Below are 12,784 nucleotides of genomic sequence, written 5' to 3'. Positions count from 1 at the left end.
CACTAAATATCTCATTATTAACAAACAGCTTTTATTTGCGAGTCGTAATTCCATCGTGTAAAATATAGTATCGTATTCACTAAAATTCAACAATATAATCCACAATATGTTTTCCGATGCAAATCTTGGCTGAATTTTTGTCACGGATAGTATCCAAGTGGGTAAAAACGAATATTTTCCGTTGAGTCCCATTCCTCTTCTGTGCATCTACAAAATATCAAATGTGTTAACTGTGTGTGAGTCAGTGAATGCTATTGTAATATTGAACACACTTATATGATTCAATAATGAAAGTAAGAAAAAAATATATTTCACATAAAGATTTGATTTTAATTTTACCGTTTAAGATATCATTTCCTTGAAATATTTTGATTTTGTACAGCAAAAATCGTTTATTGCATTTTTATATATATATAAATTAAAAACACAAAAATTACTCGGATAGTTTCTACAATAATATTGTGGTTTAATAGAATAAATAGTCCAAGAAACTGAAATGGTCAAAATGGCGTATTCGGTATTTTATTTGAGTGTTCGTTGTTATAATTTAAATATAGTACTAATGAATACAATTTGAGGGGGTATGTATAACATTTGTGTTAAATATTAGGCGGCGTTTTTATTCAATTTTCAACAGAAACGCGTAACATAATCGAATTCATTCACTGTTGTTAGATGTCCAGTGGCTAATATAACAGTTATATCGGCAGTTCAAATAAACGGCGTTAATCTTGAAATAAATGTTTAAATGAAATTAAAAGGTAGTTGTCCACTTAAGTTAAATACATACAAAACGGAATCCAGAAATGTTTTTAATCATGCGGATTTTTGTTTCTAAAACTTTTTTGCTTCCTTTCTGATAAAAGGAAAGAATGAAAAATATCTTCAGTTTGCTTGTATTGCTTTTTTAAAAATGCATAAAAGTTTTGTTCGTTGTAATTAGCAAAGGGAAAGACGAAATACTGGGTTATGCGTGAAATACTGTTTTCTTGTTTCATATTATTTCATCGAATAAAATGGTTTGAAATATATAATCACATTTTGTTTTCGATATGACTTGAAATCGAGCACCCCGTTATTAGTTGAAAAACCTATACTAGAGTGTTACATACCTGGAATTTCATTCTAGTTGTACCATTTCACATTTCATAGACGATTCTACATCTAATATTTATCAAAAGAAAAACACACATAATCCATTAACATATATGAATAAATACTAGTTTTTTTTAACTCTCCCGAGATACCACTTAAAGACACAAATAAATATCCTTTCAATCCCACTACAAGAAAGACGTGCGTATCCAATGACTTTAAATATAAATCTGAATGAACTTTATTCAAGATCTTTTTATAGTAATTATTCTTCTTTGTATAAATACTTCGTTAAGTGAGTAGATGGTCAGCTTGATCTTAAATTTTGCCTGCGGATTCTTGGGTACAACACGGGGAAAATGAAAAGAAAACCATTACAAAATTAAATAAAATTCTTTAAAATGTTATAATCTGAAGATTCGTTTTTAATATTTAAGGTGTATTTTAAGTTAGCGAAAGTCCAAATAGCTCCATTCCTGGGAAATAATGGGCGTTGGCCCTACGAGCCTCCGCTCCATTATTTCCCAGGAATGGACAGTTATTTGGACTTTCTCTATAACGTATTTACACTATATAAATAGAAAATATGTATTTGTTGATTTCCAGTGGTTATTCAAACTTTAAAGTAGGACAAAATCGAACTCTATTCTTAACCATTTATCTGCAACTTCGTACCTCGAATTTAACCTTTCGGAATATGGGGTTCTTATTGCTCTTCAACTTCGTACTTTATTTGGCTATTTTAACTTTTTAAATTGAGCTGGCGTCATTGGCGTCTTTTGTAGACACAGTTTTAAGCCTGGTATCTATGATGGTTTAATTTAAAACTTTTGTTCATTCATTTTTCAACTCATACTCAAATTCTAACATGAATCTATTACCTTTAACACGAACTTTTATATAGTTCAACTTCAACTTCATCTCCAACTAGCACAAAAGCTCTAAATTTCATTTGTCCTCAGAATTTAATTTTTTTAATATTTCTTTCAAAATTATTAATAAAACTCGTTTTAATTGTTAAGGGAATTTTACATTTAGCAAAGTAACTAAATTTCCAAAACTGAAAATTGTTTTGAAATGTTGAATATTACTTTTTTAATTTTATTTTAAAAACTTTTATATCGTTAATCCTGCCAAGGACTCCATGATGCTGTGTGTTTAAAGAATATCTAACATAGTTAAAATGTGTCTTAATTTGACTAAAAATTGAAGGGTTAGATGTCCGTACTAAATTCTTTCACAAAAATACAACAATATGAATATCTTGGTGTTAAATTCTCCTGAAATATATCTCTCTTTTTTTTGCCACTAGAAACTATCTTCGAAATCAAGCTATTAAAGTCATGTTTTGTGTTATAAAGAAGTGTAGATCTAACCATTTATCTAAAGATTGCTATCTCGATGTGTTTGATAAAAAAAGGAGATGTGGTATGAATGCCAATGAGACAGTTATCCACCAAAGCCCAAATAAAGTGGATGTAAGCAATCATAGGCAACCATACAGCCTTTAAAAATGAGAAACCCATACCGTACAGTCGGCTATAAAAGGCCCCGACATGAAAATATGAAACAATTCAATTGAGAAAACTGAGGCCTAATTTATAACAAAACAATTTACGAAAAATAAATACGACAAACATGAACCAACGACAACCAATGAACTACAGGCTCCTGACTTGGGACCTGCACATAAAGAATGTGGCGGGGTTAAACATGTTTGGGAGCGCGCAACCCTCCCCTAACCTCGGACAGTAGTGTAGCAGCACAACATAAGAACAAACTATAAAAATCAGTTGAAGAAGGCTTAACTCATCAGATCGATATAAAGCAGAAAAACATCAAACAAAAACACAGACCGGACGTGGCAGGGTATATATCCATCCCTCGTCCTTAACAACAAAAAATACACAAAGATCAGATCTGAGAGTACTCGCAGTAACTGACAGCTAGTTCAAAGCCAATAACAACTAATAAAAAAAAATCATGTATCTAAGACTAAGATATCAATCCGTACACATCAAACATCCAATAGAGTTAGTGTGAAGTCGTCATTAACAGTCAGAGAAAAATATGACCTTGCACAATGCCAAAATATAGGTATCGACAGATTGTAGTACCGTGAAAGTACATATGTATATAACAATAATATTTAGTATGGTTTAAATTTACTGATAACAAAATCAATATATATATACCAATAAAAACAATTTTTAAAGATTTAATTGCAGTAGGCTGTTTCACCTATTCTTTTATAAGGAGCCGAAATCTTGGGGTACGAAACTCTTGATATTTTGGAAAGGATACATTTTAGTTTTGTAAGCATGTATTGTGGATAAAAAGATCAACTCCTAATTTAATGACTATGGTTTATTGGGAATTTAACCGATTTTATACACGTTAAATTATGGATGATGAAATTTTGGTGAAACCTTTTTGATAATACATTTGAAAACAAGATTTCGTCAATGTTATATAAATTGAGATATATATATATATATATATATATATATATATATATATATATATATATATATATATATGTTACAGCAAATGTGTATAATTAGGGATTATGTATAATCACTGGTCACTCTAGTGATTATATATAACTACTAAAATTTTCAGAAATTATGCATAATCACTAGAAAAAATGTCAGGAATTATACATAATAACTGGAATGAAAAGACAATGAATAAGAGTTAAATAATTTGTTCTTTAAAATCAAATTTAAACATCTTTAGGAATAAAAATATTAAAATTTTAAGCACAATATACACATCATTTATTTTTACATACGACATTGTAAATTTGGATGACATCTATTATGAGGGTCTGGATATGGATCCTTCATTTCTTTATTCTTCAATTTTTCGATCATTTTTTTCTATTCTTTTTTTATTTTTCTCATTATTCTCTTTTCTGTATAATTTAACATTCCATTATTCTCTATTCTTTATCTTTTTTGTATATTTTTCTTTTTTCTTTTTGTCCTTTATTTTGCAATTTTTGTCCATCATTCTTTATTTGTAAACCCCATCCAGACCCTCTACTATTGATCATTTGCTCGGCTGTTTGTGGTTGTTTTTTTTTTGTTTTTTTTGGCAACAAAACAAAAAACAAAAAACAAAAACTTAACCTTCGCATACAAGGTTTGAATCAGATTTTACTGCTCGTTAAAGAAAACTAAAGTGTTCATCAGAAACATCTGAAGGTGCTAAAAAGGTCAATCAGGCACCTCTAATTTATTCCTTGTGACGGCTTGTATACTATCTAAGAAAAATTTCATGGTTCGCAGGCAGTAATCATTTTCAGTCCTTTTATGAACAATGGCCATTACATTTTTGGGGTCTCCTTTTCCACGAATCACCATGCGGAAGCGACCTCCTCCAAAATTGTGTTCAATCTGTCAAACATTTGTTCTGTTTGTGTTACAGTACCTTTAGTTGCAATTCTTTGCTTGGTTTGAATTCTTTGTTCTTTGGAACAAAGAACACACAAAATTTTAAATACGTTTCTGTTGGTGAGTTAATGCGGTCAAGACATTTAAATAGAATATCACCGGATAAACTGTTAACTTTATACGATTCGATAAATAGACAGAGAATGAAAACTGTCCACTCAAACCATAAAGGGGTAAACAAAAAAATGATTTATTTGCCTATATTTAATTTATTCCAATCAAACAAAGGATCTTTGTATTATTGATAATCCCATTATCATTTCAGGGAATTTGTAAAATAATTCTTAAAATTTTCAGTGATTATGTAAAATCACTGGTCATTTTCAAGAATTATATATAATCACTAATGATTTTAGTAATTATGCAAAATCCCTGAAAAATCAGGATTCTACATAATTCCTGATTATGCAAATTCACTGTAACATATAAATTGATTATAACAATTATGAAGTTGCCAGTGTAGACAGGAAGGTGGCATAATGTTCCAAGGCTAGAGAGATCAAGCAACCCTTTTGACACTGCAGTCATCGCAATTTTGTAATGTTTTGTCCTTATTTCTTTTCTTTTTTTAGAAAAGAACGATATAAGTATTTACCACACTGTTGTTTTACAAATGTTAATATCATTAAATTTAATAATGTATTCACTACAGTCAATATTGTTTTACTAGAAAATCTGTGTGTAGATTAATTAATTATATATATATATATATATATATATATATATATATATATATATATAAACAAGTCTAAATTGAAAACAACGTTCAAACCTATGATTGCGTTGGAGAAAAACCGCAATTTTTATACGTGTGCATGCAAAACAAATTTCTTGTTAGAGGGGTCTAAATACAGCACAAACAACATTTTCCAAAAGACCAAAAGAGTGAAAAGTATATTTTAACAAAACGCATTTATATATATATATATATAATGCGTTTTGTTAAAATACACTTTTTCACTTTTTTGGTCTTTTGGAAAATGTTGTTTGTGCTGTATTTAGACCCCTCTAACAAGAAATTTGTTTTGCATGCACAGGTATAAAAATTGCGATTTTTATCCAACGCAATCATAGGTTTGAACGTTGTTTTCAATTTAGACTTGTATATATATATATATATATCAGTGAAAGTCTGTCCTCCTAATTAAATATAAAAATAAGAAGATGTGGTATGATTGCCTATGGGAAACTCTCCACAAGAGACTAATTGCCACAGAAAATAACAACTATAGGTCACCATTCGGCCTTCAACAATGAGCAAAGCCCATACCGCATAGTCAGCTATAAAAGGCCCCGGAATGACAAATGTAAAACAATTCAAACAAGAAAACTAACGGCCTAATTTATGTACAAAATAATGAATGAAAAACAAATATGTTACACAGCAACAAACGACAACCACTGAATTACAGGCTCCTGACTTGGGACAGGCACATACAGAATGTGCCATGGTTAAACTCGTTTGAAGGCGCTAAGTACAGTTAATTTTGTAATTTTCACAATTTGCAAAATATGTGAAATGATATTGTGTATATTATTATCTCTGTGACTATGGTCTTTAGTTAACAAGAATAAAGATCTAGTCTATTCTAGACTAAGAAAAACTGACAACGCCATGGCGATAAGAGTGAAAACATTAAAACATTTTCAATTTTTATAATCCAAAATTTGTTAATTTTTTTTAGATATCTGTCGTTAACACTTGTAGCACCTACTAGTGTTTATTCAATCTGTAAAAATATGTTATTTTAAAACACACTTAAGTATTATTTTGATCGTAAAATGTAAAAAAAAATATATATGTATAAAAGTAATTAAAAAACAATAAACAGTTAATTGGAAAATGAATATATTTTGAAACAGAAATAACAGTTATTGTTAATCAAAAGGAGTATATAAAATCACTGACACCATGATGATTGATCAAAGGAATGGGGACGCTCATTTTCCTGGCCTCATACAGGAAAGTTGGGGTTGAAGTTTTTCGGCCCCTCAAACCTCTCATGTGTTTCAGAGTTATTTTAAATGCAAAATGTATTGCCCGCAGTCATACAATGAATTAATGTTTACCGTCAAAACACTTTCTAAATGTTTTGTTTGCCATTTATATATTTTATTTGAAACATGGTCCTCAAGACTTGAACTTAGAGTGAAATTCGATATGTTATAAGACATAAATATTCAACTTCTGAGAACCATATTGGATGTTTGATTTCTAGTGACGAACTTTTTTTTTTCTTTCGAACTCTACAAGTCAATGAAAAATCTAACAAAATCATGAAATTGTTGTCAGATCATATTCAAATCAACTGTAAAAGACAGGCGAAAGATAACAAAGGGACATTCAAACTCATAAGTCGAAATTAAACTGACAACGCCATGGCAAAAAAAAAAAGGACAAAAGTCTACAAAACACAACATAGAAAACTAAAGACTGAGCAACACGAACCCCGCCAAAAATCGAGGGTCATCTCAGGTGCTCCGGAAGAGTAAGCAGATCCTGCTCTACATTTAACATCCGTCGTGTTGCTCATGTTAGTACAAACCCGGTGATAAGTCTAAATCGGTAGCAATTGGCAATCCCCGGGAGAATCTGCTACTCTTCTTAAATGAAGGAACGGAATCGGCCGAGTTATGACGAATGATTCGGTAGGTCACATTCGGGAAAAAGAGGACGGGATTTTAGTTACGACAATTGGAACATATTCGTCATCATCTGTGAAACGGGTATTCATTAACGGTCAACCAACTCGTGATGGCGTCCGTAAAGACATTTCATAGTACCAATGTCAATATCTATGCAGCACGTATTGTCTGTGATTCTGAATACTGTATTGTATGATCAAACAAAACAAATACCGTGTCTGGACCTGCGCCCCTGCAACCAATTACTAGAAGTAACATGTATACTGAAGTATGACTGATCATTCCGTAAAATCATTGAAGCCAAGGAACAGACTATACAATTGTATTCTCATTAAACCTTTTGACTTTTTTGTTTTCTTTACTAATAGATAATCGGTATAATTAAATGTGCTCAAACCAGTAGTAAACCTTATATATGATCGAATAATTGCAAAAATTATTATTATATATTTTTACACTAGAATATGAATTAGACAACCGAAACAACTACAATGAGAATAAATGTAAAGGTTCTTTTGTGGAAACTGGCGAAGATATCAAAAACGACAGGCATGCAGTGACCGTTGACTGGTCATCTACCAGAAATAAAAAAACACAAAGTTGAACTATTTTGTTAACTCTGTCACACCACCATTGAAGTCCATGTATGTATACCCACGTAAATTAGTGGGTTATATCAAAGTCAGTTTAGTCTATAATAGAGGGGGCGGACAGGGGGTACCTTTCTCCTTTCTCCCGCCCCTTCTCTCCTTTCTCCCGCCCCCTTTCTCCTTTCTCCCGCCCTTTTTCTCCTTTCTCCCACCCCCTTTTTCTTGTCTCCCGACCTCGAACATGTAAAACTAATGTATAGAAATCTCGTTTTAATAAAAATCGATCAAATTTGTTGCTTTTTTTATAATAGCTAGTCCCTGTCTTGTCCTTTCTCAAGATAGAAGTGCTGTTTCTTCTGCTTGAAGAACTTCAATATTATTTTCACTGACTGTTAAGCTGTCTGTTTGCATTGAATTTGCAACTGAGTTTGATGCACGCCGTTTCCCGATGATTTTTTTTAAAGTAGAAATCCAAATGCTGCTACATAAGAGGAAAACAAATATCATTTATTGGACTGTTTAGAAGAAATTCGATACGATTTCGGAAGTATACCTCATGAGGATAGGCCTACGTATATATGACCATAACCGAAACACCTCGTTTAGTATAAAAAACACAGACCAGATCTGGATTTTTATTCTAAAAATACACACACACAATAATTATCACTACAAGCATGGAAATGTGAATGTCTTAAAAAATATGAAAATAAATTCTGAAAAATGTATTCCACAACAAGAAATATGTATCACATGCTGAGTATACCAGCTCCAAATTACTCTAAATATATGCACATAGAAAATGGAATTAATTACGAAGGATTATAATAAGATATACTGGATTGGTCCTGGACCTGATTGATTTTAATATAGGTTCAAGTTAATTTACGCTTCGGTGTACAGGAATGGTTGTATTTTTTTTTTGTTTGAGCTGGACATGCTGTACAGGTACAGATGATGAAAAATGCACCATTTCATAAAACGGTGAGTCAAAACGATTCATAAATGATTAACAACGGTATCTTTTTGGGGAGGGACACATTGCCGACATGACTCCATGAGCGTCGGAAAAAGTCAGAGGGTATTTTCGATCTTTAAAAGAGATTTTATAACAAGTACATATACAAGTATGTATGTTAAATAAAAGTGTTGTAAATGGAGATATGGGAGATTCAATAAGACTGCAACTGGCCAAATAACGACACACAAAAACCAAAGACATCTAGATAACACAGGACAAATGCAGGATGGACGAGAATTTTTATATGGCTAATATGTAGATTTAGAAAAGATAATTTGGTCCCTTGAATTGAAAGTTAATAAGTATATTTACTATAGTAAGTATAAAATCTATCATATGATAACATCACACGTTCACAACATTAGTCATATTAATTATAATACAAACATATGTCAATCTCGTAAGGTACACATTTGTTAGTCTTTAAACAACTCGTATTTCAGAAGAAAACTCAAACCATTATGAAATAAGGAGATGTAGTGCCTATGAGACATCTCTCTATCAAAGATAATATTATGTTTTGTCACAAAATGCCTTAAAAAATTGACCATCACCAGATACGCTTAATATATATTTTGGTCCCGGAAGCATACTGTTTTACCCGTGTCCGTATGACCGCCCGTTCCTGACTTGGTATATATAACTGAGGGTTTGTTCAGTTTATTTCTTATTGCTAAGTTTTTTAGATTCAACTTTAAATAATGTACCAGGTGATAGTATATATATCAGAAGTGCGCATATTGTCAGGATTTTTGTTTGTTTTTTGTTTTAAATGTCAGGTTGTTGAATTTGGCATTTTGATAATATATAAATACACGCAGAATACATAGCCCTGCTTACTCCTTCTACGACAACATGTACAATTTCAAGCTTGAACTTTTATATTGCGCCGAGTGTTTTACTTATAAAGAGGGTGCATATATATTCTCAGGATTTTTTATTGTATAATTTTTCACGAATGACAGAATGTTGAACTTTGTCTTTTCAAGTGAAATTTTGAATACAATTTGTAAGGTGCCTTTATATATTACCAAAATGTTAAAATGAGCAAACTCATTAAAAAAAATCACACGTTTACACCATACAGTATACTTGATTAAGAATATGTATTTCATCAAGATATTGTTTGTATCTATCATTTTTACAACTAACAGAATGTTTAACCTTTTTTGATGGTTGCATTAAATGTGTCTTTTGAACACAACTATTTCTAATTGTATTGAATCGTCCTAAACATGCATGAAATATTTGACACACGGAAATTGCGGTGGCATCACCCTTGTCTAATTTGGCTAGTAGGGTTAAGTTGAAGATTTGAATTTCTTTATAAGCTAATTATGCATCCGGTTAGGACGAAATGTAAGTAACCAGACAGGGGAAATGAAAACAAAATAACAAACACCATTCATATCCCGTTACATATTTTCATACCTCTCCGTAAAAATAACGTTATTTGATATGCAGAACCGTCATCCCTTTTCTGTCAAATTCTTTGCATATCGGTCAACTTTGACGCAATTTATCTAAAAAAAACAGGGATGGTAACATGTTTGTTACTATAAATGCACGGATTCAGAATACAATCATTGATATTCTGTTAGTTTTTAGTCTTTCTCCGTATATAAGAGATCGTAATGATTGAATAAGTGACGACGCTTGGCGTATTTATGAGGTCGTTTTCATTAAGCCTACTACGGCATTTATTAGCAATTTCTTCAAGCTTTGTATTATCTAATTTAATAAAATAATCAATTTCCGACTCACTTTTATTATTTTTTATAAACATTTTTGTCTCCCTTATCTACACCTTTTCTCCTTTCTCCCGCCCCTCCTCTCCTTTCTCCTGCCCCCTCTCTCCTTTCTCCCGCCCCCTCTCTCCTTTCTCCCACCCCTTCTCTCCCTGTCTCCCTTTACCCTGTCCGCCCCCTCATAATTGACAATTTGGCCGCTTTGAATGCAAGCTCGTTTCCAATATATGAAGATTTATTTATTCATATATGTTTGGGGGCGCATTGCATTTGCGCCAATTGTTTTTTGAAATTCGCATTGTTGCTTCACGATTGTTTTGAAAAGAAGGTATGTAAATAACGTTTTGATTTTATAGAAATATGTTAAAATGTTAACAACAATACTCTCTTATTTAATTCATAACCCAGTCACTTTTAACAACTTTTAGATTGTATATTTGACCCAGCAGGAAAACAAATACGAGGAAAGTTGGCCCTACTAATCGTTTGTTATATATACGATTTTTGTTGAAGTTGACCATTCTGTTTCAAGAGCCTAGGACAGTGATACTTTTCTTAACACATTCAAATTTTTACAAGTATTGGGAAATGTTGAAACCGTGAAGCCATTTCTTTTTAATTAAATTAATCGAAACACACCAAATACCAAAATAATCATTAACTATACAAAAAACTGCACAATAAAATCCTATAACTTCACCTCATTTTACATTTCTAAATATCCTTTTGAATAATTATGTAATTCTCTATTCATACTTACTTTAGGGTTGATAAATGAAGCGATGAGACATAAACACGTGACTTCAATTATGTATTTGTATATTTGTATATCAAGTGCATTCCTTTGGAGAAGTTATAAATAACGTAAATATGTTGGGTTGTGAAATACACATAACCTCGTAGTAGGGATAAGCCGCGGTTGTAGGTCACCTGTGATAATATGTAATTAAATCGAAAAATTGACATCAAATATATCATATTACTTTATTAAGTACCTAAAAAATCTGAAACTTATCCGATCTTAATGTTTTTTAAAGATGCGATTAAAACCACAGTCGTAAATGCATCAGATATTCGTCAAATCTTTTTATCTCTCCGTAAAATAGCGGAACCATAATAGCTATATATAGATGTATTTTTTTATTGAAAAAAATATATGAAAACGGTAGGGTACTGGATATCTCAGCTGCTCCTCCCTCCCGATCCCTGAGCATATAACAGCATGGAAGCTTTTGAACAATGTAATTGAATTCAACACTATTTGTTTTTAGAATCATGTTTAAAAATTAGTACACCATTATATTAATAGTTGTACAATATAGATATGAGTTACACAGTTATTCGTTGTACAGACTTATAAGTATAACTAAATAAATATGGTCACTTTTTTCCTACATTGTCGATATTTATATGATGGCATTACACAAATGACTGCTAATGACGTATTTACGCTATACCCGTTTTTAGGTGTACTGATTGATATCTTATTCTGATTTATTATCACGCCTGCTTCAAATGTCACAGAATGCAAGACATAAAGATGATTATCAGATAACAGCGACGGTGTACACTATTTACATAGAGATTACAAATCGTTTATGATGAAGCCTTATATTCCAAACTCTCCTTCTGGTATATGTTCGTTGTCCTTAACCTGATTTGTATCCTGTGTGTTTTTCAGTAATGATTCATAGAACAACTTTTTTGTAAGTATGTCCGTAAACCACACGTGTAAAACAGGGGTTACCTTACCTCGACTTCGTAAATAATCAGTGTGAAGTTTTCGTGATCGGCACTTTTTTTTTTATTTTCCTGGTTTTCTCTTTTAAATTGTTTGCAATTTTGTCAACCCCAAAGCCTTTTATAGCTGACTATATTAGCATGATTATACGGTATGGACTCTGCTCATTTTTGAAGGTCGTACGATGACTGTAATTGTTCACATCTTTGTCGTTTGGTCTCAATGGATATTTTTCCCATTGGCAATTATACCTCTATACTTTATATTTATTTTGTTCATCATTACCTGGATTAAGAAGGTCCTTAATGCCAGCGCGCGTGAATGCCTCTACAATTAAATCTTTGATTTTTTAACAGTTTATGGAAGCCGGATGCGGCCAACTTCGAGTTTTTGCTATTTTAAAGTGAAAAAGGTGAAAACGCAAACTGTGAAATCGGGAAAAAACGCGATATCGCAAAATCGCAAAACTACGAGTAAAAACTCGA

The 12,784-nt window shown here is 31.7% G+C and overlaps 1 long non-coding RNA gene across 1 annotated transcript; it reads right to left on the bottom strand.

The window, feature by feature from the left end:
• Positions 1-7: 7 nt before the first annotated feature.
• Positions 8-12,430, bottom strand: LOC127729099 (uncharacterized). Its single transcript, XR_007994519.1, has 3 exons — positions 12,311-12,430; positions 1,113-1,164; positions 8-207 (listed from the first exon to the last, which is right to left on the bottom strand). It is a non-coding gene; the product is annotated as an uncharacterized LOC127729099 (long non-coding RNA).
• Between the last annotated feature and the right edge of the window lie 354 nt (positions 12,431-12,784).

This window comes from Mytilus californianus, unplaced genomic scaffold, assembly GCF_021869535.1.
Source record: "Mytilus californianus isolate M0D057914Y unplaced genomic scaffold, xbMytCali1.0.p SCAF_2, whole genome shotgun sequence".
NCBI lineage: Eukaryota > Metazoa > Mollusca > Bivalvia > Mytilida > Mytilidae > Mytilus > Mytilus californianus.
This window is presented reverse-complemented; position numbering and strand designations above follow the sequence as displayed.